Source organism: Equus quagga, chromosome 2 (assembly GCF_021613505.1).
Source record: "Equus quagga isolate Etosha38 chromosome 2, UCLA_HA_Equagga_1.0, whole genome shotgun sequence".
Lineage (NCBI taxonomy): Eukaryota > Metazoa > Chordata > Mammalia > Perissodactyla > Equidae > Equus > Equus quagga.
In genome coordinates, this window is record NC_060268.1 from 151024820 (window position 1) to 151050848 (window position 26029).

Here is a 26029-nt window from a genome sequence, read left to right on the forward strand (position 1 = left end):
GCGCTCTGGATTTGAAGAGATTGTGTCAACACCCCAGCTCATCCACTTGTTAACTCAGAGCCTTGGGCAACTTTTAAAATCTCTCTGAGCTGTAATTTCCAATTCTTTAAAATGTGAATAATAATTATCTTGAGGCACTGGCCCCGTGGCCAAGTGGTTAAGTTCGTGTGCTCTGCTGTGCTGGCCCAGGTTTTCGCTGGTTCGGATCCTGGGTGCAGACATGGCATCACTCATCAGGCCATGCTGAGGCGGTGTCCCATGTGCCACAACTAGAAGGACCCACAACTAAAATATACAACTATGTACTAGGGGGATTCAGGGAGAAAAAGCAGAAAGAAAAAAATAAAAATAATTATCTTGAGTATATTATATATTCAACAAGTTATTGAATGCCTACTTTGTATTAGGCAATATTTAGATCCTAGGGATTTTCAATGGTGAATGAAAAAAAATACCCTAGCATTACATAATTTACAGTCTAGAAGAAAGGCATGTATTTATGAAAGAATCATGCAAATAAGTATATGATTACAAACCATGTAACAAGGACACAGTAGAAAGGAAAGAAGCCCACCCCACTGTAGTGCTGCATGGATATGAAGTGGTGAAGGAAGCCATGATTGATTGGAATGAGGAGTTTTCTGGCAAAGGCAGTTTCCCAGTGTTAGATAAAATAATCCACGGACAGCCATGCATCCATTTGGGGAATCTGTGTGGATTTGTAAGTTGCAAAGACTCCAAAGAGGCTAAGGAATTGAGAAATTATAAGTATTTAGAGAAATTTATGAAAACGTCATAATTCCAACATTTTCTATAAAGGATCATTAGCCCATATTTAAAATTACAAAAGTGACACGATGTCTCCATGAAACATTAAATGAAATGAAAACAAACCATCTAACTACTAATGTTTTGTGAATTTGTGACTAAGCCATATTCATTTTAAATTATAGCCAGTTAGACAAAGAGAAAGAGACAAAGAGAAAAGAGAAGGGAGAGAATGACTAAATAATTCTATTCACCATACATTTTGCTTTCTGTCCTGAGTCATGCTTGCCAAGAGACTATTTTAATAAATTTGCATAAATAGTATGCACGGAACCAACAGAGGTTTAGAATATTTCCAATCTTGTCTTCAATCTTCTATTCTTCTAAAAAAGCATAAGAAATATTTGAATCTTATAGAATACAGAGCATAAAGCACAAACATGCTCTGAAAATAAGATCATGGAGAAACACATGGTGAGTATTGACTGGAATCGATACTAGATAAAGCTTTTTAAATTAAGTACTTGGACTATCTTCCATTTGTTTTTGGAGCTGGTCTTAAACTGTCCCATCCTAAGGTCGCTCACTGGGTTCCTGGAAAAAGAGATAAGAACTGAATGGACTCATTTCCTCTTCTACATAGTTCTTTAACGTCTTTCTGGACAATTATCTTATGGGCATTTTTTCTCCCTGATCTTGTCTTGGCTCTGGAAGTCTGATACTGAACTTCATTGGTGTTAAGACAACATTTCATGGAAGATATTTAATAAATAGAGGAGAAATGTTGAAATAAGAAGGGCTAAGGCTGTGTCCCTTCTCTGACAAATAGATTTTTGTGAGCTTTTCTCCAATGCACAAGTGCAATCTCTCCTCTTCAGAGTTGACTCTTTTTGTTGCTTCTCCTACAATTCGCTTACAATGCACAAAACCCAGCCCTGAAAATTTAACCAGTGATTTGCACTTATCATGATTTATTAGCTGTGTGATCATAGAGCAAACATTTTGCCTATGGATGTAAGGGAGGGAGCTGCAGTAACACAAATTTGCACAGTGTGCATATGTCTGTATGCACAAACAAGACTGGGAGGGAGTAGAGGAGAAAGGGGTGGGCAGGAGACCTGGCAGAAAGGAGTAAGATCAGGATCATAAGATATATGTGGTTCTTTAAGCTCAATATTTAAATATTTTACAAGAACATTATTAACTTAATGTTACATTCTATATGGTGAATTGACAGCATGTTTTTTAACCAATATTTTATTATTGTCCAGACAGGTTGTTTTTCTCTTTTTTTGCTCCTATTAATATAAAATGCATTTCTTACAAACTTTTTTTTTTTTAAAGATTTTATTTTTCCTTTTTCTCCCCAAAGCTCCCCGGTACATAGTTGTATATTCTTCGTTGTGGGTCCTTCTAGTTGTGGCATGTGGGACGCCGCCTCAGTGTGGCTTGATGAGCAGTGCCATGTCCGCGCCCAGGATTCGAACCAACGAAACACTGGGCCGCCTGCAGCGGAGCGCGCGAACTTAACCACTCGGCCACGGGGCCAGCCCCACATTTCTTACAAACTTTTGCATGATTCTGGTTTCTTTCTTAGAATAAATTTCAGGAAATGGCAATAGAGTGGTAATGAACATCGTTTGACCATTTGATGAATATTACCTAGGAAATGTGTGGGAGACCTGGCAGAAGAAGGAATAACAACATGAGGCTTCTACTGTGAATATTTCTTTGTAATCTATGTTTAAATTTAATATACTAAATGAATAGTTTCACATGTTTAATTTTTAATGTTTATCAAGAACATTGTTAATAGTACAGTATTCTATTATTTTAGATGTATCATAATTTATTGAACCAGTCTTTTATTTTTGGCCAGATAGAAGGTTTTCAGTTCTTTGTTGCTATTAATATAAAAATAATACAATCCATATTAATCACTACAAATCTTTTACTACTTTCTTAGAATAGAATTTTGGAAATGAATTAGTAAGTCATCGAATATTGGGTTTTGACACATATTATCTCAGAAGTGATTTTGTGGACTTAATTTATATTTCAAACAGCAATCATTATTAACTGGTTCAACTTTTCCCATAGTGAATTTTACCTTCTCTCAGCTTCCTGACCTAAGATCATCCAGGCTTTGCTTGACTCCACCTAGCTATGGTGGCCTCACACTCTTGGAGTAGCACATATTGAGCAGAACCTTTTTCCCTTATAACTTCTCCTTTTTGACCCCTGCCAAGTTTTTTCTTTTTGGAGTGTAATGTTGTGATGGTTATTATCTTGGTTGTAATTGAGGAACTATCATGGGTGTAGTGACTGATGAGGTGGGGATAGTGACACAGTTTTGAGTGGGTGGCTCTAGAGGCTTGAAAGAGAAATTTAGACATGATAAAATAGGCAATAGATGCTAAAATTGACAGTGACAACTTGATAAAAATTCTATTTGAAAGAAGTTATAAAGGAACTGATTGGCTCTAGTGGGTGAGAAAGTGAGGAATCAGAAAGGACTTGTTGCAAGTTTGTCACTCTGATTACATTTTAACAGTTTATAGGAATCCTAACAACTCATCTAACTTTACCTTCAGGTACAGCAATCTCTAACGTCCGGCATAATTTGCCAAAGAAGAGAATTCAGCAAATAATGATGTTATATTGAGGTATTTTATGTTACCTCTGAGGCTTTTTTATTTATCAAATATTTCTAGCACATCATTGCCAGGAAAAACACAGTAAACAGTCTGAATTTACCATGGACAATTTGATCATTACCATATGGGATTTGTTTAGTGCAGGAAAAGAGACAACGAGCACCACCCTGAGATATGGACTCCTGCTCCTGCTGAAGCATCCAGAAGTCACAGGTAAGGTCACAGAGGTTGGGTAGGATGAAATTCCAGGTAGAAACTGGCAGGCAACACTTGATAACTATCCCACTCATTACCTGCCTAGGCAATGTACAGGACAATTTTCCTTCGTTAGCACATCTTCCTATCATTGGATGAATTAAATTCAAATTAGATTATAGTACAAAAAGAGAGTGAAATATTTAAACAGCAGCAGGGATTTGAAGGGCAGAGGTCATTATTCTCCCTGCTATGGTGGAGTGTCCTTGATTTGGGTCAGGACAGATGTAGTAAGCAGAACTGTCTTAGGATCTGGAAAGAATTAGCCTTTCTCATTCTCTAAAAGTTACCACTTGGTATACCTTCCATGTGCAGATAAATAGATTTCTGTCAAAAGACATTTCTACTCAAATGCATTTTCCATGTAAAGATTTACTCCAAAATTTTACCATCTTTCTCTATCAAACAGATTCACTCTGTAAATAAAAAATGTTACAGGTATAACTAAGAGATATTGTGAATTCAGTTTCAGACCACTGCAAATAAGCAAATATCGCAATAAAGTGCATCACATGAATTTTTTGGTTTACCAGCGCATATGGAAATTATGTTTACAATATACTGTAGTCTATTAAGTTGAAATAGCCTTATGACTAAAAGAAAATACGTACCTCAATTAAAAAATACTTTATCGCTAAAAAATGCTAACCATCATCTGAGCCTTCAGTAGGTCATAATCTTTTTGCTGGTGGAGGGTCTTGTAAAACATGCAGTATCTGCAAAATACAATATAGTAAGCTACAATAAAAGGAGATATGCCGTATATACAAATAAAGAATTATTTTCAAACATAACCTTTTGGGCAAACAAATTTTTTTTCACAAACCTATTGCTCTTGAAAATGCAATCTTTCCATTTTTGCGCCTCATTTTTATTGAGTCCTCATCTAAGAGGGTATTTCCTTCACTACATCATGTTTTGTGCTTTGGTGAATGAACGCACTTTCTACACAATTAAACCTCATAAGACTTATCTCCATGACCTCAGCACCAGATTTTTCTATTTTGTTGAAGGTGCTTCTTCCCTCCCATTATAAATAAGAGATGCTTTCCAAATGGTGCAATTTAGAAGCATAGCTTCAAAATTCCATTGCTCGCACACACTGTGAAATATGATGGTGCTATGTTTCTTTCCCGTGACACAAACACTTTCAGCCAAATAACTTCATATAAGAACTATGTTGATTATGATTATAAATAGTATATGACATTTTTCTACAAACTTTTAAATCTTGTATATATTGCAAAAGCCCTTCCTGGGACATATTTCCCCACACTTCCATTTTCATTTTCCATTTGGATTTTTTCTTGTATCACATCCATTTATATTTTACTTTTCCTTTTTCTCATCTTTATCACTTACTGTGCCATTCTCCCGAGTATTCTGATTTTGCAAGTAATTCCTAACCACTTTATATTATCACTTTCTTCTAAATAAAACTCTAGCCTCTCAACCTGAGAAGATGAAGTTTAAAACTTCTCTTAAATTCTTAGCCTTTTTAGGTACCAACCACAAAATTTTCACATGGTCCATTACAAAGTCACATTCTTCAGGTGGTAGATAAGTAACATTTGAGCAAAGTAGCAACACAGTCCTGGAGAAAATGGGTTATAGACACTAACAACAGTGGTTTCAGATTCTGATTCTACTAGTGAGTAGATTTATTACCTCAAACGCATGAGTTCCTCTCCTTCCCATTTTGTTGTTGTTGTTGTTAACAAGGAGCTCTCTTTCTCTTTTTTTTAGGTATTGTTTTTGGGGTGGAAGATTGGCCCTGAGCTAACAACTATTGCCAATCTTCCCATTTTTGTCTTTTTCTCCTCTCAAAGCCACAATACATAGTTGTATATCCTAGTTGTAAGTCATTCTAGGTCTTCTATGTGGGACGCCACCAAGCCTGGCCTGGTGAGCAGTGTGTTGGTCTGCGCCCAGGATCCAAACCAGCAAACCCTGGGCTACCTGAAGGAAAGCACGCTAACTTAACCAGTCCGCCCCGGGGCCAGCTCAACAGCTACCTCTCTTCATATCTGGCTCCTTCATCTGTTTAAAAGAGATAATGCTTTCTAATATTCATAAAATGTTTCTCTCACAGGAAAAAGTTACTAAGCATTTATTTTGACTAATGAATAGTCCTACTTAAATTACACATTATTAATATGATATACTTTGCAACTATAGCACCTGAGTGTCCTTAAGAAATATGTTTACTTTTCAGGACCAGTTTCCTCATTTTTAAGATGCACAAAATAATGGTAAACACACGTAACTATTTTGAGAAATATAAAGTAATACATAGTGAAGCATACCTAACATATTTTGTATTCTAAATAAATGTTAACTTACATCTTGTTCCTGTCTGCTGAGTCAACTAAACATCTTATTCAATTGTACTATTTACTATGTATTTACTGCACTGAGTAGTTCTTACCCTCTTGGAATTTACATACTTAAAACAAAAACTGGCATGCACAAAGTGGATAAACTACATGTTCTATAGTGAGCCTTCAACATCTCAGAACCTTGAGTATACCAAAGTGCGCAAAATAGAGAATGAGATTTGAGAAATGAATTTCATGGTACAATTGTGTTTTATGTGTACATATATTTAAGTCTCTAATGAAATTCCAATTTTCCCAGGAACCTGAAATTCTGTTTCTTTTTTCTCCTTATGGAGGTAGCCATGTGTAGTTTTCCCTTCTCCCCATCTCTCACCACAATGTAACCATGATTAAGAAGATGAAATCAAGTCTTTTTCATTTCACATAAATTCTGATTCCTACCTTGCCAGCTAAAGTCCAGAAAGAGATTTACTGTGTGGTTGACAGACACCAGAGCCTCTGAATGCAGGACAGGATCCACATGCCCTATGGAGATGTTGTGGTACATGAGATCCAGAGATACAATGACCTTGTCCCCAACAACTTGCCCCATGCAGGACCTCAGAACATTAAATTTAGAGAATACCTTATTCTCAAGGTGAGAGATATTTCATCTATGCTTTTCCTTAGGAATCTTAAGTTATCAACTCTCGCAGTAGTAGAGTTCCAGATTGCCTAAACTTCTACAGGTCTTGCACAATCATAACTCAGGCATCTAACTCTCTGCCCACGTGCTCCTTTCCCTTCTGTTTGTTGATACAATTTTATAATTATAATTATAATATATATTTATATATATAAATAGAATTATAAATGTAATAGAACTTAAACTCCAAAAAGATTTCTTTACATTGATAGCTCCACATTCTGCTTTTCCATTAGCCCAATCTGCTGTCCACTTCCCTGCTTTCCGGTCTATGCTTTATTACTCTTACCATTAAGCAGTATCCTGTACTCCCACACCTCTCCAATTATCTGTTTCACTTACTCATCAAAAGTCCAATCCAACAGTCTCCCTTCTCCCTATCTGCCCTTGAGCTACTGATCCCTTCTGGAAAGGACCATACAGCTTAGCAGGTTGGTATTATTATCACCAACCTCAAACGTATCCTCGATTCTCCAAAAATCTTGCTTACAAGCTAGCTCAGCTTGCTCCACCATGCTCAACAATGACTCTTCCAGCCCTGAACTCTCCCCTTCCAATTCTCACCTGTGGTCTTTTTCTCAGGTAACCCCGCCTTCCACTTGACAGAAACTCAGAGCCATTGGAAGACAGCTGCCTCGATTTCCTTCTACTAGATTTAAAGTCCTGTTACATCCACATCCTTCAGTTCTCTTTCATGTGTGTTGTTGTGGAGAAGGGCTCCCTTTTTATCTAAAGTAAATCTTTCTATCTGCAGCGTGGATCCTTTTCCTCTCACTTTTTCTGGGATCCTCTTCTCATAGTCATTTCTTCATTTTTTAATCTTTATTCTCTCCCTCCCTACTGGCTCCTTTCCATTAGCATTCAAACATATTCATTTCTGTTACATCTTAAACTCCCACCCCCAAATCCTGATGCTTCCCATTCGATCCTGATTTATCTATACTGGCAGATTCAAAATCCTGGAAGAAGTTGGTTATAATCATGTAAACATTTCCTAACCAATCAGTTATTCATCAACCCATTGAAAAATATCTTCCATTTCAGTGATACATTTTCATCAAAGCCATTGATGACCTCCATATTATTAAATCCAAGGAATGCTTTCCACGCCTAATTTTACTTGGCCTCGTGGCAGCATTTAATACTCCTAAGAATGTTCCATATAATCTGCTAGTTTTCCTCCTATCTTTCTGAGTATTTGTTCTCCGTATGCTATGCTCACTCTCCCTCCTTCCATGTAACTTAAATATTGATTTGCCTCAAGCTTCTATTGTTGTCCTCTAGTCTTTGCAGTTTTTATGCTTTCCTCCAGAATGATTTCTCCACTTTCAAGGCTAAAGTTTAGGCTGAGACATTAAGTTATCAGTTTGCTTTCTACACAATCTAGATCATGAAAGTCAGTGTTCTTGAACAACAACGTCTCTAATCGAGGTTTATCTCTGGCTAGACTGGAGAATTACAGGCCATCTCTCTTTCCTTTGGTATTTTATAGTTTTCAATGCACTTTCAAGTACCTATAACCCAGGTTACAATCCTCAGCTTCCAGTGCTTCTTCCTAACTGATACCCACTCAACTCAGTCTTCAGGGCAACTTTTCCCTCAAAAGGATCCCATCACATAAAAGTGTCTATGAGTAATGTGGCTTCACTAAAGAGTTTGGATTTTAGAAGTTTAATTATCACACTTAATGCAAAAACTTAAAAATCATGTACTAGACATTTCAAATGCCTAATAGATTTGTCCTTAGGTCTCTTTGTAGGTAAAATTCTGCCTCATGTTTGGCAAATTTGTTACTGAATGCATGCATTTTGTATTGTGTTTGTATTGTAATGTCTCTTTGACTATTTGATCCCTTTATCATTAATAATCTCTGGTAATATGTTTCATTCTGAAGTCTACTTTTCTGCCATTTGTGGAGCCACACTAGATTTTTTATGGTTAAAGCTTGCATGGTAAATCACTTTTCACCCTTTCAATTTCAAGTTGTAACTTTAAGCAACATATAGGTGCTTCTTCTCTTTTTATCAAGTCTTATAATCTTAAATTATGCATTTTTTTTTCTGGTGAGCAAGATTCGCCCTGAGCAAACATCTGTTGCCAATCTTCCTCTTTTTGCTTGAGGAAGATTCACCCTGAGCTAACACCTGTGCCAGTCTTCCTCTATTTTTTTATGCCACCAAAGCATGGCTTGATGAGCACTGTGGATGTTCGCACCCAGTATCTGAACCCCTGTATACCGGGCCTCTGAAGCAGAGTGCGTAAATTTAACCATGACACCACTGGGCACGCTGCAAACATCTTTTCAAATGGGAAGTTTATTACATTTACTGAAAATTTCTATATATTTGTAACGAGTCTATTGTCTTCGCATTTGACTCTTATTTGTGATTTCTTCTTATATTTATCCTTTCCTGACTGGCTGAATCAAATATTTGGTATCATTTCATTTTGTCTCCTCTAAGGACTGTATATTTGTGTCTCTTGACATTTTAGTTATGCTTCTTTTCTCCTGTTTTTGTTTTTGGGATTTTTTGGTGATTGGTTTAGAGATTACAATATTTATCTTTAACTTGCCACAGTTTATGTTAAAATATTTTATTACTTCATAAAAAATTGAATTTTTCAGCCATATATTTCCAATCATACCCTCCCACTCTTTGTGTTCTTGTCGTCCTATGTTTTAGTTCTAGATTCTATTTACTCTGAAAAGCCAGTAGTTTTAAGGAGACTTATATATGTATAAAAGTTAAGATAATTTTTAAAGATTTAAAAATACTATTTTGACCTACTAACGCATTCTGATGTTCTTCATTCCTTCTTGAACTTGTTATCTATTTGATTTCACTGCCCTTTATTTATAGCACTTTTAGGATTTGTTAATTCTAGGTTTGTTCGAGATAAAGGGTGTTAATTTCTGTCTGTCTAAATATGTCTTAATATTTACCTTACTGGCTTATAAATTTTCTTTTTTTGTAATGTCTTTTTCAGTGTTGGAATTATGCTGGCTTTAAAAATGCGTTCAGAAATGTTTTCCTCCTCTATATATTTTTTCTTTAAAAATTTTTTCCATCACCATTGAGATATAGTTGACATTTTATATTTTGTAAATTTAGGGTGTACAGTGTGATGATTTCATACACATATGTTATGAAATGATTAGCACAATAGAGTTAATTAAAACCTCCATCACCTCAATATAATTTTTTGTGTGGTGAAAATATTTAATATTTATTCTCTTAGCGACTTTCAAGTATATAATTACAGTACTGTTAATTATAGGCATCATGCTGTGTATTAGATCCCCAGAACTTATTCATCTTATAACAGGAAGTTTGTACCCCTTAGCCAACATCTCCTTATTTCCCTCCAAACCCAGAGCCTGACAATGACCATTCTACTGTTTACTTCTATGAGTTCAGCTTTTTAAAAATTCCACATGTTTTTCTTTCTCTGTATGACTTATTTCACTTATCATACTGCTCTCAAGTTTCATCCATGATGTTGCAAATGGCAGGAGTTCTTTCTTTTTATGGCTGAAGAATATTAAATTGTATATGCATGCACCATATTTCTTTATCTATTCATCTGTCAATGAATGCTTAGGTTGTTTCCATGTCTTGGCTTTTGTGAATAATGCTGCAATAAGCATGCAAGTACGGATACCTGTTTGAAACACTGACTTTGTTCCCTTCGGGTACATGCCCAGAAGTAGAATTGCTGAATCATATAGTACTTCTACTTTTAATTTTTTGAGGAACCTCCATTATGTTTTCTACAGGAGCGTCACTAATTTACATTCTTACCAATGGTGCACAGGGTTCTCTTTTCTCCACATTTTTGCCAATACTTGTTATTTCTTGTCTTTTTGATAATAGCCAATCTAACAGGTGTGAGATGATGTCTCAATGTGGTTTTAATTTGCATTTTCCTGATGACTAGTGATATTGAGCACCCTTTCATGTACTTGTTGGCGATCTGTATGTCTTCATTGGAGAAATGTCTTTTCAGATATTCTGCTTATTTTTTAATTGGATTTTTTTTCCTATTGAGTTGTATGAGTTCTTTATATATTTTGGATACTAACCCCAAATCAGATATATGATTTGCATATATCTCCCCTACTTGGTAGGTTGCATTTTCAATTCGTTGCTATTTTCCTTTGCTGTGCAGAAGCTTTGTAGTTTGATGTAGTCGGACTTGCTTATTTTTGCTTTTTCATGTCTAATTCAAAAAATCATTACCAAGACCAATGTCAAGGAGCTTATCACCTATGTTTTCATCTAGGACTTTTATCATTTCTGGTCTATGTCCAAGTCTTTAATCCATTTTGAGTTAATATTTGTATGTGGTGTAAGATAGTGATCCAGTTTCATTCTTTTTCATGTGGCTGTACAGTTTTCCCAACATGATTTATTGAAGAAACAGTCTTTTTCCAATTGTATATCCTTGGCTCCTTTGGCATAAATTAATTGACCACATATATGTGGCTTTATTTCTACGCTCTCTATTCTGTTCCATTGATCTATGTGTCAATTTTTACCCCAATACCATACTACTTTAATGACTATAACTTTGAATTATGGTTTGAATACAGGAAAGGTGACGCTTCTAAGTTTGTTCTTCTTTCTCAAGGTTGCTTTGGCTATTTCGAGGCTTTTATGGTCCCATACATATTTTAGGATTGCTTGTTCTCTTTCTGTGAAAAAATGTCATTTGAATCTTGATAGGGATTGCATTGAGTCGATAGATGGATTTTGGTGGTATGGACATTGTATTGATATTAATTTGTTTTTTTGAGGAAGATTAGCCCTGAGCTAACATATGTCGCCAATCCTCCTCTTTCTGTTGAGGAAGACTGGCGCTGAGCTCACATCCATGCCCATGTTCCTCTACTTTATATGTGGGACACCTACCACAGCATGGCTTGCCAAGTGGTGCCATGTCCACACCTGGGATCCAAACCGGTGAACCCTGGGCTGCTGAAGACAAACATATGAACTTAACTGCTGTGCCACTGGGCTGGCCCCATAGTAAGTTTTTCTGTCCATGAGTACAGAATATATTTTCACTTATTTATATCTTCTTTCATTTGTTTCATCAATGAATTATAGTTTTCAGTGTACAAACCTTTCACCTCAGTTAAATTTATTCCTAGAAATTTTGTTCTTTTTGATGATATTGTAAATGGAATTGCTTTCTTAGTTTCTGCTTCTGATAGTTTGCTATTAGTGGGTAGATAAGCAGCAGATTTTAGTATATTGATTTTGGATCCTGCAACTTTGCTGAATTTGTTTATTAGTTCTAACTGTTTTGGTGGAATGTTCAGGATTTTCTACCTATATTATCATGTCTTATGCAAATAGTGACAGCTTTATTTCCTCCTCTCTTAATTGTATTCCTTTCATTTCTTTTTCTTGTCAAATTGCTATGGCTAGGACTTCCAATACTATGTTGAGTAAAAGTGATGAGAGTGGGCATCCTTGTCTTGTTCCTGAACTTAGATGAAAAGCTTTCAGCTTTTCACCCTTGAGTATGATGTTAGCTGTGGGCTTGTCATATATGGCCTTTATTACGTTAAGGTCCATTTCCTCTACACCCACTTTGTTGAGTTTTTATCATGAACGAATGTTGAATTTTGTCAAATTCTTTTTCCACATCTATTGAGATGATCATATCATATGAGTTTTATCCTTCATTTTGTTAATGTGGTGTATCACACTGATTGACTTGTGGATATTGAACCATCCTTGCATCCTTGGTGTATGATTCTGTTAATGTATTCCTTGACTCAGTTTGTTAACGTTTTGTTGAAGATTTTGGCATCTGTGCTCATCAAGGATATTGGCCTGTAATTTTCTTTACTTGTGTCCTAGTCTGGTTTTGGTAGAAGGGTAATGCTGGCTTCATACAATGAGTTTGAAAGTGTTCCCTTCTTTCTATTTTTTGGAAGAGTTTAAGGAGAGTTAGTATTAATTTTCTTTAAGTGTTTGGTAGAATTCACCACTGAAGCTATCTGATCCTGAACTTTTGTTTCTTGAGAGGTTTTTGACTACTGAGTCAGTCGGCTTAGTAATCAGTCTGTTCAGATTTTTGTTTTCTTCATGAGGCTTAGTAGGTTGTATGTTTCTAGGAATATACCCATTACTTCTAGATTGTCCAATTTGTTGTCTTCTGATCCTTTGTGTTTCTCTGATATCAGTTGTAATATCTCCTCTTTCATTTCTAATTTTACTTGAGTCCTCTCTCTTTTTTTCTTGGTGAGTCTAGCTAAAAGTTTGTCAATCTTGTTTTTCTCTTTAAAAAACAAGCTCTCAGTTTCGTCAATGTCTTCTATTGTCTTTTGGTCTCTATTTCAGCTATGATTTTTGCTATTTCCTTACCTTCTGCCAGCTTTGGGCTTCTTTTGTTCTACTTTTTCCAGTTCCTTGAAGTATAAAGGTCAGCTCTTTATTTGAGGTCTTTCTTGTTTCTTGATTTACGCATTTGTTGCTTGAACTTCCCACTTAGAACTGCTTTTCTGCATCCCATAAGTTTTGGTATGTTGTGTTTCCATTTTCATACATCTCGAAGTATTTTTGATTTTTCTTTTGATTTCTTCTTTGACTCATTGGTTGCCCCATAGTTTTTTGTTTAATCTCCACATATTTTTGAATTTTTCCAATATTCTTCTTGTAACTGATGTCCAGATTCATACCATTGTGGTCAGAAAAGATGCTTGGTATTATTTCAATCTTTTTAAATTTAGTAATACTTCTTTGGTGCAGTAACGTATGATCTGTCTCAGAGAATGTTCCCTGTGTGCTTGAGAAAAGTTTGTACTCTGTTGCTTTTGGTGGAATGTTCTGTATATGTCTAAGTGCCTTCTTCTCTTTAAAATGGAATGTTTAGTTCATTATATTTTAATATAGTGGGTTAATTTCTACAATTCTACCATTTGTTTCTTATTCATCCACTCAGTTTATACTCTATTCTCCCTCATTTCCTGTCTTCTTCTGGAGTAACTGTATTTTTAAAGAATTATTTTCTGCCTGTCCCTCTGTCTTATATTCCTCTGTTTCTCTGTTCATAATTTCTTCTGGGAAACTAGAGTTTTCAGACTATAAATATCTATTGTCACCTCTCTCTCTATATATATTTTTAATGGCTCCTCTTGAGATTTACAGTATGCATCCTTAAATTTGTATAGTCTTTTTAAAATTAGTACTACAGAACTTTGTATAAAATTCAAAAACATTTGCAGTGTATACAAATATTGAATCATTTTTTGTACACTTGAAAGTAATATAATGTTATATGTCACTTACACCTCGATAAAAAATACAAGAACATTGCAACCATATACGGCTATTTAATCCTCTCCTCTACCTTTATGCTATAGTTATCACATATATAATATTTATGCATATTATAATCCTACCATCCATGTTATAATTTTTGCTTTAAATCAGGGTAGGTAAAACTTTCCATAAAGAGGTAGATAGTAAATGTTTAGACATGGGTGCCATATCGTCTCTGTTGTGCCTACTCACCTCTGCCATTGTAGCATGAAAATGACCATAGATAATACATAAACAAATTGGCATGAATGTGTGCCAATATAACTTTATTTACAAAAACAAGTAGGGATACAGAATACTATGTTGAAGGGTTAAATTTTATTTTTCTATTTAACATATTAAAATTTTAATTTTACTATTTTCTGATTTTCTTTGCTTCTGATAAAGCAGTTATTTAAATTACTATTCCCCTGTAGGTAATGTGCTATTTTTCTCTGACTGCTCTCAAGTTTTCTCTGTATCTTTGATTTATTTTTAACTACAAAATATTTGTGTGGTTTGTTTTTTATTTATTCTGCTTTTCTTCATCTAAATTTGAAGAATTTTTGTCTACTTTTTCCTCAAATATATTTTGCCCACTATCTTTTCTCTTTTTGACACCCCAGTCAACCTATGGTATTGCTACCCAGGTTCTTAACATTCTTTATATATATTTAAATCTTCTATTCTTTAGACTGGAAAGTTTCTATTCATCTATCTTCAAATTCACCAAGTCTTTCTTTTGTTGTATTCTAACCACTGTAAAGCCATCTATCAATTAATTTCATCAATTATAAATTTAAGGTTTAGAATTTTCATTTGGTTCTTTTCATATATTCTATTTTGATTATAACATTAACATTTTAATTAATGTTCAGACTATTTTTATTTGCCTCCTTGATTATAGTTATGTTACAGCTTTCAAAATTCTTGTCTGTTTATTGTATTATTAGTGCTATTTTAGTGTTAGTGTTATTCTACAATTTCTCTTAAACACGGGTCACATTTTTCTGGTATGTCTGTGTGTCTAATAATTTTGAAATGTATCCTAGATATTTTGAATGATATATGGTAGGGACTCTTGATTCAGTTATGTTTCTTTCAAGAACATTGAGTTTTGCTTATCTGTTTGTTATCACAAACAGTTAACTGAACTGGACTCAAACTCAAAACTTTGAATTTTCAGTTTAGTTCTTTTCAATTGAAATGAGTTGTTTATAGTTTAGTCCACACATGCCTAATTCAAGGGTTATCCAGGGATTTGGGTGATTTTATAGAGATAATTTAGAGTACCCCCTCTCTGGCTCTTTCTTTCCTGAGCTTTACCCCCTTCCTTTTCAGCTTCTGTGCAGGTGATGGAGCTTTATGATGTCACTGGTTTGAAGAATCAATGAGACTGCTGGCTTATAGCCAAGTTTTAGTCACCTAATATTCGCTGCCTGGAGGCTGTCCTCAACGCAATATCATGAAAATGGAAAACTCACCCAGTACATTTTGCTTTTTTTTAAGTATCTTCTGCACTTCAGTACCTTCACGATTTTGGTCACCCTTCAGGATGTGTGTGTGGGTGTGTGTATGTATATGTGTATTTCAGAGAAAATAGGGGAAGGTCATTCCAGTCATAAGGAATAACATGAGACTAAACTTGAATTTACTGTTCTGTCTAAGTACATCCTTCCTCTTTTCTCATAGTGGGTAAACACAAACTCCTGCACTCACACAACAAATACATACTTGTACACAGATGCACAGACATATTAAGGCAAAGAAGAGGGGGAGATAATGTGTATGTATGGTTATAGTTGAACACACATATACAGAAATATATATGTGTTTTTATGTGTATGTGTGTGTATATAAACATATATACACATATATGAAGATATTTACATGTAATATAAATATATTTTATATACCTACATATTATACATAATATGCTATGATTTAATGGTAACATTTATGCAATAACATATTTAGTTTTATAAGCAGTATAAATACATTTATCTTATAATACTGTGTTGCATGGCTATACAAATGTTCTAAATTATTTCCCTATTCAAGGATATTTCGATTATTTTTGAACTTTTGTTTATATAAAAATTTTACAATGTATATATATCTTGTATTATTTCTGTACTGCCTCCAGGAAACACTTCTCAGTGTTAAAGTCAAACATAAGCTCAGAGTGAAGGGATCAAAGATAATACTCCAAGAAAATGGCAAGCGAAAGAAAGTGGGTGTAGTCATACTTATATCAGATGAAACAGACTTCAAGATAAAAAAGATGAGAGACAAAAATGGCCATTATATAATGATATAGGGACATTCCACCAAAAAGGCACAACATTATTAATACATATGCACCTAACACAGGAGGATCAAAGTATATAAATCAACTACTAACAGACCTAAAGGGAGAAATTGCCAGCAACATAACAATAGTATCTGACACTAACACCTAGGGACAAATCATCCAGACAGAAAGTCCACAAGGAAATGGTGACCTTAAGTGAAAGACTAGACTAGATCAACTTACTAGATATATATAGAACATTCTTTCCCAAAATAGCAGAGCACACATTCTTCTCAAGTGCACATGAAACATTCTCAAAGATAGATCATACGTTGGAAAATAAGGCAAGGTTCTATAAATTTAAGAAGATTGAAATCATATTGAGCATCTTTTCCAACCACATGGTATGAAACTAAAAATCAGCTACAAGAAAAAGGTGCAACAGTCAGAAATACGTAGAGACTAAAATACTTGCCACTGAACAACTATTGGATCAATACAGAGATTTTTTTTTAAACCTAGAAAGAAAGTAAACTGAAACAACTCTTATGGGACACAGTAAAAGCAGTGCTAAGAGGGAAATTTCTAGCAACACAGTCATACTTCAACAAAGAGGAAAAATCTCAAGTAAACAATCTTAGTCTATACCTCAAAGAACTAGAAAAAGAAGAACAAACAAAGCCCAGTTCAGTAGAAGAAAGGAAATAACAAAAATTAGTCCAGAAATAAGTGAAATAGTGACAAAAAAAGAATAAAAAGGATCAATGAAAATAACAGCTGATTCTTTGAGAAGATAAACAAAATTGGCAAACCTTTAGCCAAACTAAGAAATAAGTAAAAGAAGACTCAAATAAAATCATAAAATGAAAGAGGAGATATTACAATGGACACCACATAAATACAAAGGATTAGGGGAATACTATGAAAAGCTATCTGCCAACAAACTGGATAACCTAGAAAAAAGGGATAAATTCTTAGAATCATACAACCCCCCAAAACTGAATCAATAAGAAGTAGAAAATCTGAATAGATCAATCACCAGCAAAGAGCTTGAAACAATAATCAAAAACTTCCCAACAAACAAAAGCCCAGGACCAAATGGCTTCCCTGGTGAATTCTACTAAACATATGAAGAAGACAATATCTATGCCTCTCAAACTCTTCCAAAAAATTGAACTGGAAGGGAAGCTTCCTAACTCATTCTATGAGGCCACTATTGCCCTGACACCAAAACCAGAGAAAGATAACACACACACACACACACACACACACACACAAATTATAGGGCAATATCACTGACGAACATAGATGCAAAAATCCTAAACAAAATATTAGAAAATCGAATACAACAATAAATTAAAAGGATCATACACCAGGATCAAGTGGGATTCATTCCAGGGATCCAAGGATGGCTCAACAGCTGCAACTAAATCAATGTGATATACCCCATTAACAAAATGAAGAATAAAAATCACACGATCATCTCAACAGATGCAGAGCAAGCATTTTACAAGATCCAACATCCATTTATGATAAAAATTCCCAATAAAATAGGCCTAGAAGGAAAGAACCCCAACATAATAACGTCCATAATGACAAACCCACAGCCAGCATCATACTTAATCATGAAAAGCTGAAGTCTGTTCCTCTGAGAATATAGGAAGAAGACAAGGATGCCCACTCTTAATCAACAGAGTACTGGAAGTTGTAAACAGAGCAAATAGGCATAAAAAAAAATAAAAGTGATCCAAATTGGAAAGGAAGAAAAAACATTGTCACCATTTGCAGATGACATGATTCTATATATAGAAAACCCTAAAGAAGCCACCAACAAACTACTAGATATAATCAAATATGGTAAAGTTGCAGGATACAAAATAAACACACAAAAATCAGCTATGTTTCTATATGCTATTAATAAACGAGTAGAAAGTGAGTGAAGAACACAATTGCGCTTACAATCATAACAAAAAGAATAAAATACCTAGGAATAACTTTAACAAAGGAGGTGAAAGACCTATACACTGAAAACTATAAAACATTATGGAAAGAAATGCAAGAAGGCAAAGAAATGGAAAGATATTCCATGCTCACGGATTGGAAGAATAAACATAGTTAACATGTCCGTGTTACCTAAAGCAATCTACAGATTCAATGCAATCCCAATCAGAATCCCAGTGAAAGTCTTCACAGAAATAGGACAAACAATGCTAAAATCTGTATGGAACAACAAGAGCGCCTGCAAAGCCAAAGTGATTCTGAGAAAAATGAACAAAGTTGGAGGTATCACATTCCCTGAATTCAAAATATATGACAAAGCTATAGTAATCAAAACAGCATGGTGCTGACAGAAAAACAGACATGTAGATAAGTGAAACAGAATTGACAGCCCAGAAATTAAACCACACATCTATGGACAGCTAATCTTCAACAAAGGAGCCAAGAACATAAAAATGGAGAAAGGAAAATATTTTCAATAGTGGTGCTCGGAAAACTGGACAGCCACATACAAAAGAACGAAGTAGACCACTGTCTTACACCATACAGAAAAAGTAACTTAAAACAGATTAAAGACTTGAATGTATGACCTGAAACCATAAAACTCTTAGAAGAAAATATAGACAGTACACTCCTTGAGGTCAATCTTAGCAATATCTTTTCAAATATCATGTCTACTAAGACAAGGGAAACAAAAGAAAAAAATACACAAATTGGACTACATCAGATTAAAAAGATTCTGCATGGCAAAGAAAACCATCAACAAAACAAAAAGACAACCCACCAACTGGGAAAAAGCATTTGCAAATCCTATATCTGACAAGTGGTTAATTTCCAACATATATAAAGAACTCATATAACTCAACAACAAAAAAATGAACAACTGGATCAAAATATGGGCAGAGGATATAAACAGACATTTTCCCAAAGAATGTATACAGATGGCCAGTGGGCACATGAAAAGATGTTCAACATCACTAATTATTATGGAAACGCAAAACAAAACTACAATGAGATATCACCTCATATCCATCAGAATGCATATAATTAACAAGAGAAGAAATAAGTGCTGGAGAGGATGTGAAGAAAAGGGAATCATCATACACTGCTTGTGGGAATGCAAACTAGTGCAGCCATTGTGTAATACAGCATAGAGATTTTTCAAAAAATTAAAAATATAAATACCATATGAACCAGCTATCACACTACTGGGTATGTATCCAGAGAAGATGAAAACACAAATGCATGAATATTTATAAATCCCTATGTTCAGCTCAGAATTATTCACAATAGCCAAGACCTGGAAGCCACCCAAGAGCCCATCAGTGGATGAGTGGATAAAGAAGATGTGGTGTATGTCTACAGTGGAATACTACTCAGCTGTAAAAAAGACAAAATTATCCCATTTGTGACTACATGGATGGAACTTGGGGGTATGATGTTAAGCGACATAAGCCAGAGAAAGACAAATACTGCATGATTTCACTCATTTGTGGAAGATAACCAAAACATGGATAAAGAGAACAGATTAGTAGTTACCAGAAGGGAAAGGGGTTGGAGGGTGGGCGAAAGGGATAAAGGAGCACACATGTATGGTGATGGATAAAAATTAGACTACTGGGAGAGAGCACAATGAAGTATATGTGGAAATTGATAATAATGTCCACTCGGAATCACACAATGTTATAAACCATTATGATCTCAATAAAATTGCTTGAAAAGGGCTGGCTTGGTCATGCAGCAGTTAAGCCCACATGTTTCACTTCAGCGGCCCGGGGTTTGCTGGTTTGGATCCGGGTGTGGACATGGCACTGCTTGGCAAGCCATGATGTGGCAGGTGTCCCACATATAAAGTAGAGGAAGATGGGCATGGATGTTAGCTCAGGGCCAGTTTTCCTCAGCAAAAAAGAGGAGGATTGGCAGTAGATGTTAGCTCAGGGCTAATGTTCCTTAAAAAAATTGTTGTAAAAAAAGAAGCAAAATATCAATAATTTAATAATAAAAACAATTTATAAATAAGAATGTGGATTATAAATTATAAAATATAATTCCATTATATCTCATATGTAACCTCTACTAAAATATACACTTTATTTTCTTTTTGTGTTTGTGTGTGAGGAAGATTGTCCCTGAGCTAAAAAGTTGTCAATCTTCCTCATTTTGCTTGAGGAAGATTGCTGCTGAGCTAACATCTGTGGCAATCTTCCTCTGTTTTGTATGTGGGACACTGCTGCAGCATGGTTTGATGAGTGGTGCATAGGTCTGTGCCCAGGATCCAAACCTGCTAACCCCAAGCTGCCAAAACAGAGCACATGAACGTAGCCACTATGCCACTGGGCCAGTCCCATCCACATCATTTTCTTTATCCATTTATGTGTCAACAGACAGGTTCTTTCCATATCTTGCCTATCGTACAATTGAATAATGTTAAAATGAATATGAGAGTGCAGCTATTTCTTTGAGACACTGATTTCGTTTTCTTCAGATATACACCCAGAAGTGGGATTGCTGGATGACATGGTAATTCTATTTTTAATTTTTTGAGGAGCCTCCACACTATACTCCATCGTAACTGTAACAAGTTACACTCCCACTAGCAGTGTACAAGGGTTCCCTTCTCTCTGCTCTTTTGCCAGCATTTGTCTTTTGTCTTTTTGATTACAGGCATCATAACATATGTGAGGGGATATCTCATTGTAACACATGCGAGCTGATTACAGCCATTATAACACATGAAAGGTGCATTTAGCTGATGATCAGTGATGTTGAACACCTTTTCATGTACCTGTTGGCCATTTGGATGTATTTTTTGGAAAAAATGCCTATTCGGACCCTCTACCAATATTTTAATCAGATTGTTTGTTTTCTATTGAGTTGCATGAGTTCTTCATATATTTGGGGTATTAACCTCTTATGAGATACGTGACTGTAAATATTTTCTCCTATTCTGTAGTTTGTCTTTTCAGTTGTTGATGGTTTCTTTGGTGTACAGAAGCTTTTTAGTTTGATGTAGTCCCACTTGCGTATTTTTGCTTTTGTTGTCTTTTGTTTTAATGTCAAATCCAAAAAACTTATTCCTAAAACCAGTGTTAAGGAACATTGGTCATAGATTATTGACTGTATATGTGTGGATTTCTTGCTTGGCTTTCTATCTGTGTGTTTTTATGACAGTACCACATTATTTTGATTAAATAGCTTTGCAAGATAGCTTGAAATCAGGAGTGTGATGCCTCCAGCTCTGTTCTTCTTTCTCAACATTTCTTTGACTATTTGAAATCTTTTGTGGTTCCATACAAATATTAGTATTGCTTGTTCTATTTCTGTGAAAAATGCCACTGGAATTTTGATAGGGATTGCATTGAATGTACATTTCTTTGGGTAGTATGGACATTTTAACAGTATTAATTCTTCCCGTCTGTGAGCACAGAATATCTTTCCATTTATTTGCATCTTCCTCAATTTCTTTCAATAATATCTTATGGCCTTCAGAATACAGGTCTTTTACCTCCTTGGTTAAATTTATTCCTAGATATTTTATCTTTTTCAATGTAATTGTAATTACTGATAATTCACTCAGAGTTTACAGAAAAGCAAGTGATTTTGTATACTGAATTTGTAACCTGCAACTTTACTGAATCACTTATTTGTTCTAACAGTTTTTTGGTGGGATTTTTAGGATGTTCTATATGTAATGTCATGTCGTCAGCAAATAGAGAATTTTATTCTTCCTTTCCTGTTTGGATACTGTTTATTTCTTTTTCTTGCCAAATTGTTGTGACTAAGACTTGCAGTACTGTGTTGAATAAAAGTGCCTAAAATGGGCATTCTTGTCTTATTGACTATGATGTTAGTTGACGGTTTGTCATATATGGCCTTTATTATGTTGAGATACATTTCCTGCATACATACTTTGTCAAGAGTTTTCATCATGAATGAATGTTGAATTTTGTTAAATATTTTTTCTACATCTTTTGAGATCTTTTGATTTTTTTCATTATGTTAATGTGGTGTATCATATCAATTGATTTCCAGATGGTGAAACTTTCTTAGATCCTTAAAGCAAATCAGACTTGATCATGGTGTATGATCCCTCTAACATATTGTTGAATTCAGTTTGATAATATTTTGTTGAGGATTTTTTCATCTATGTTCATCAGGGGTATTACCCCGTAATTTTCTTTCCTTTTTATGTCCTTGTCTGATTTTAGTATCAGGGTAATTCCAGCCTTGTAAAATGAGTTTGGAAGTGTTCCCTCCTTTCCTCCTTTTTGGAAGAGTTTGAGAAGGATTGGTATTAATTCTTCATTAAATATTTGGTCTAATGTAGCAGTGAAGGCTTCTGGCCCAGGATTTCTGTTTGTCAGGAGGTTTTGTTGTTGTTTTTTTTCCTCCGTCTTAGAGACGGTCATCCTGTGAAACTACCTAAATTTAAAAATAAAAGAATTACTACAACTTTGGATAACTTTTTGACAATGGCTATGAATAGTATGTTTTCATTTTATGACTCAGCAATTCCACTCCTAGTTATATACTCAAGAGAATTTTATACGTATATCTACTAATAGATATGTAGAGGAATGTTTACAGCAGTTTTATCCTCATTGTCCAGATTGAAACAACCCAATTGCCCAGCTATGGTTAGAATGGATACATAAATTGTAGTATATTCATACACTGATTATGTACCAACAAAAACAGCAATTGTTGCTACATGGAAATGTGGATGAAACTCATGGTCATAATGATGAACACAAGAAGCCAACACAAAGATTGCATCTTTTATAAGAAATTACAGGAGACAAAAGTAATACACAGTGATAGAAGTCAAAAACAGTGGTTTTCTATGGGAACTACTATGAATGGACACAATGGATTCTTTAAATACGTTGGGAATGATCTAGGAAGTGATTATACATCATATTGAGTTATACACTTGTGTCCTTCATGTTTTCTATACCTCACTTAAAAAAATAGAAATAGTAGAATGGGCTATCATGTGGAGCTGAGAATTTTTTGTTATTAAAGAAGTCTCTGTTCACATTAAAGAAAAATAAATTAAAAATTTACATATTTGGTTTAAGTTAGGAAAAGCATATATAAAAATATTTCAATATTGATTCTTATGTCTGTTATTGTTTTACAGATGTATACGTCTGTTGAGGTTAGCTTTAATCTTTGGGTAAATATGAGAAAACACATTGTAAAAAATGAATTTAAGTTCCATTAGCTGAAACAATACACAGGAAATAATGATCCTAGAGGAGGAGGTAAAAGAAAGAAAAAAATTAAAAACTGATAATTCATTGGATGAATTATTTGACCTTATATTTTCTGAAACTGTATAATCTTGACAGTGAGAACAGGATGTGAACACAAGGATATAGTTAGGATGTTGCACAGAAAAAAGATTTTACTAATTAACTCATTGAGTAATGTTTGCTTCAATTTGGTGGGGTCCTTAGTCTCAAGTGAAGTTCATTGTCTGTTAGTGAATACTCACTGTCTTGGAGATCCCAGGGAAGGTCAAAGACAACTTGCTAAAAAAAGGAGTTTCTGTGGCAAAGCTTTCCAGGTCCAAATGCTGTGCTTTTGTCTCAAGGGATCACCGGAGCAGCAAGTTCTGGTGCTCACGTGATTCTAGACACTTTATTGGACAGCACTACAGCAGATTTTGATCTTAATGTTTTCCCATGGAGATGGGAGGAGGCTGCTTATGTTCAGTTTTCTGAAACCCCTTTAGACTCTAACCTGTGTTAATGCAGAGTCTTCTCAAAGCTTATGTTATCTTGTACCTATTTTTATAAGATTCTTATAAAAGCCCACTACCAACTTTTTATGTGAGCTCCTTAATTTTATTTACTTCTTTACTTTTTATTTTTTTAATTGAAGTCTAATTGACATATAAGGTTATATTGGTTTCAGGTAAACAACATAATGATTCCATATTTGTGTATATTGCAAAACGATCACACAGTAAGTCTAGTTAACAACTGTCATCACACATGGTTACAACTTTTCTTCTTGTGGTGATAACTTTTAAGATCTGCTTTCTTAGCAACTTTCAAATATGCAATATAATATAATTAACTATAGTCAACATGCCGTATAGTGGGAGGTTTGTATACTGATTCAGTCTCCTTACTACTAGTAATCAGCATGTTGAGATTTTGTATTTCTTCATGATTCAGTCTGGTAGGTTGAATGTTTCTAGGAATTTATTCACTCCTTCTAGATTTTTCAATTTGTTAGTGTATAATCATTCCTAATAGTCTCTTACGATCCTTTTTATTTCTGTGGTATCAGTTGAAACATTTCCTCTTTCATTTCTGTTTTTGTTTACTTGAGTCTTTTTTTTTTCTTGGGAGTCTAGCTAAAGATTTGTCTATTATGTTGATCTTTCCTAAAGAAACAGCTCTTAGTTTCATTAATCTTTTCTGCTGTCTTTTACTCTCTACTTTTTTTCATTTTCACTCTGATCTGTGTTATCCCTTCTTCTAGTAAATTTAGACTTAAATTATTCTTCTTTTTCCAGTTCCTTGCTGTGTAAATTTACATTTTTTATTTGCAATGTTCTTGTTTCTTAAATTAGGCATTCATCACTATGAACTTCCCTTTTAGAACTGCTTTTTCTGCATCTCATATGTTTTGCACCACACACTCAGGGATACGTCCAAAACAACAACTGCAGCCTAAATTTCAAATACTAGAGACTGAAATCTTCAGGCTTACCTAAGAGAGCACCTTGATTTTTGAAACTTTATTGTGTTGTTTTTTACAGGGCATTCTCTCTACTAATTTGTTGTGGTTATACAATTCACAAAATAAAACAAAAAAAGGTTTCTTGTACTTCCAATTTCACTTGTCTTAAGATTGTTCTTTTCTAATGTGCTGTGTGATGTATTTCATTTTTATGAAGTTTAGCCATTGGCCAAACTGATGTAGGTTAATAGAAATTAAAACAGCAGCATTATGTGCTGAGGGTGGATGGCTATTAGCTAAAATTTTGCAAAGGGGTATTGTCTATGTTAATGGATATGATTCATATATATTGACAGGGTTGTTGGATACTATAGGGAGTATAAAGTTTTTTGTGTGTGTGATATGAATATATAATTACCCATACACCAGACACAAAACAAAGAACTATATTAAAATGACATTATTAATAAAGTAACACAACTATGAATATTACTATAAAGATTTCATCAAACTTCATTTTCTCCAAAGTAACATAGCCATCTTAGGGAAAACAGCATGCTTGTTCTTATAAATGACTTCTTCCTCTTATTATACTCATTCGGTTTATTTCACGTGTCTGAATTAAGCCTGTATACTTTAGAATTAGACTTTTGCTTCTGGTCCTTTTAATGGTGTTATTTTTCTAATTTTATCAATGATTATGGATATACCTTGGGGCCTACAATATTGAGAATAAGCTAAGATAAACGAGTAATGAAAATGAACTTGAGGGGATGGCACAGCGGCTAAGTTGGCACGTTCCACTTCTCGGCGGCCGGGGGTTCACTGGTTCGGATCCCGGGTGTAGACATGGCACCGCTTGGCACACCATGCTGTGGTAGGCATCCCACATATAAAAGTAGAGGAAGACGGGCACAGATGTTAGCTCAGGGCCAGGCTTCCTCAGCAAAAAGAGGAGGACTGGCAGTAGTTAGCTGAGGGCTAATCTTCCTCAAAAAAAGAAAAAAAAAGGAAAATAA

At 34.7% G+C, this 26029-nt stretch overlaps 1 pseudogene; it reads left to right on the plus strand.

Moving 5' to 3' along the window:
• Window positions 1-6539: 6539 nt before the first annotated feature.
• LOC124235237 (SWI/SNF-related matrix-associated actin-dependent regulator of chromatin subfamily B member 1-like) overlaps window positions 6540-26029 on the plus strand; it is a 39736-nt pseudogene continuing 20246 nt past the window's right edge.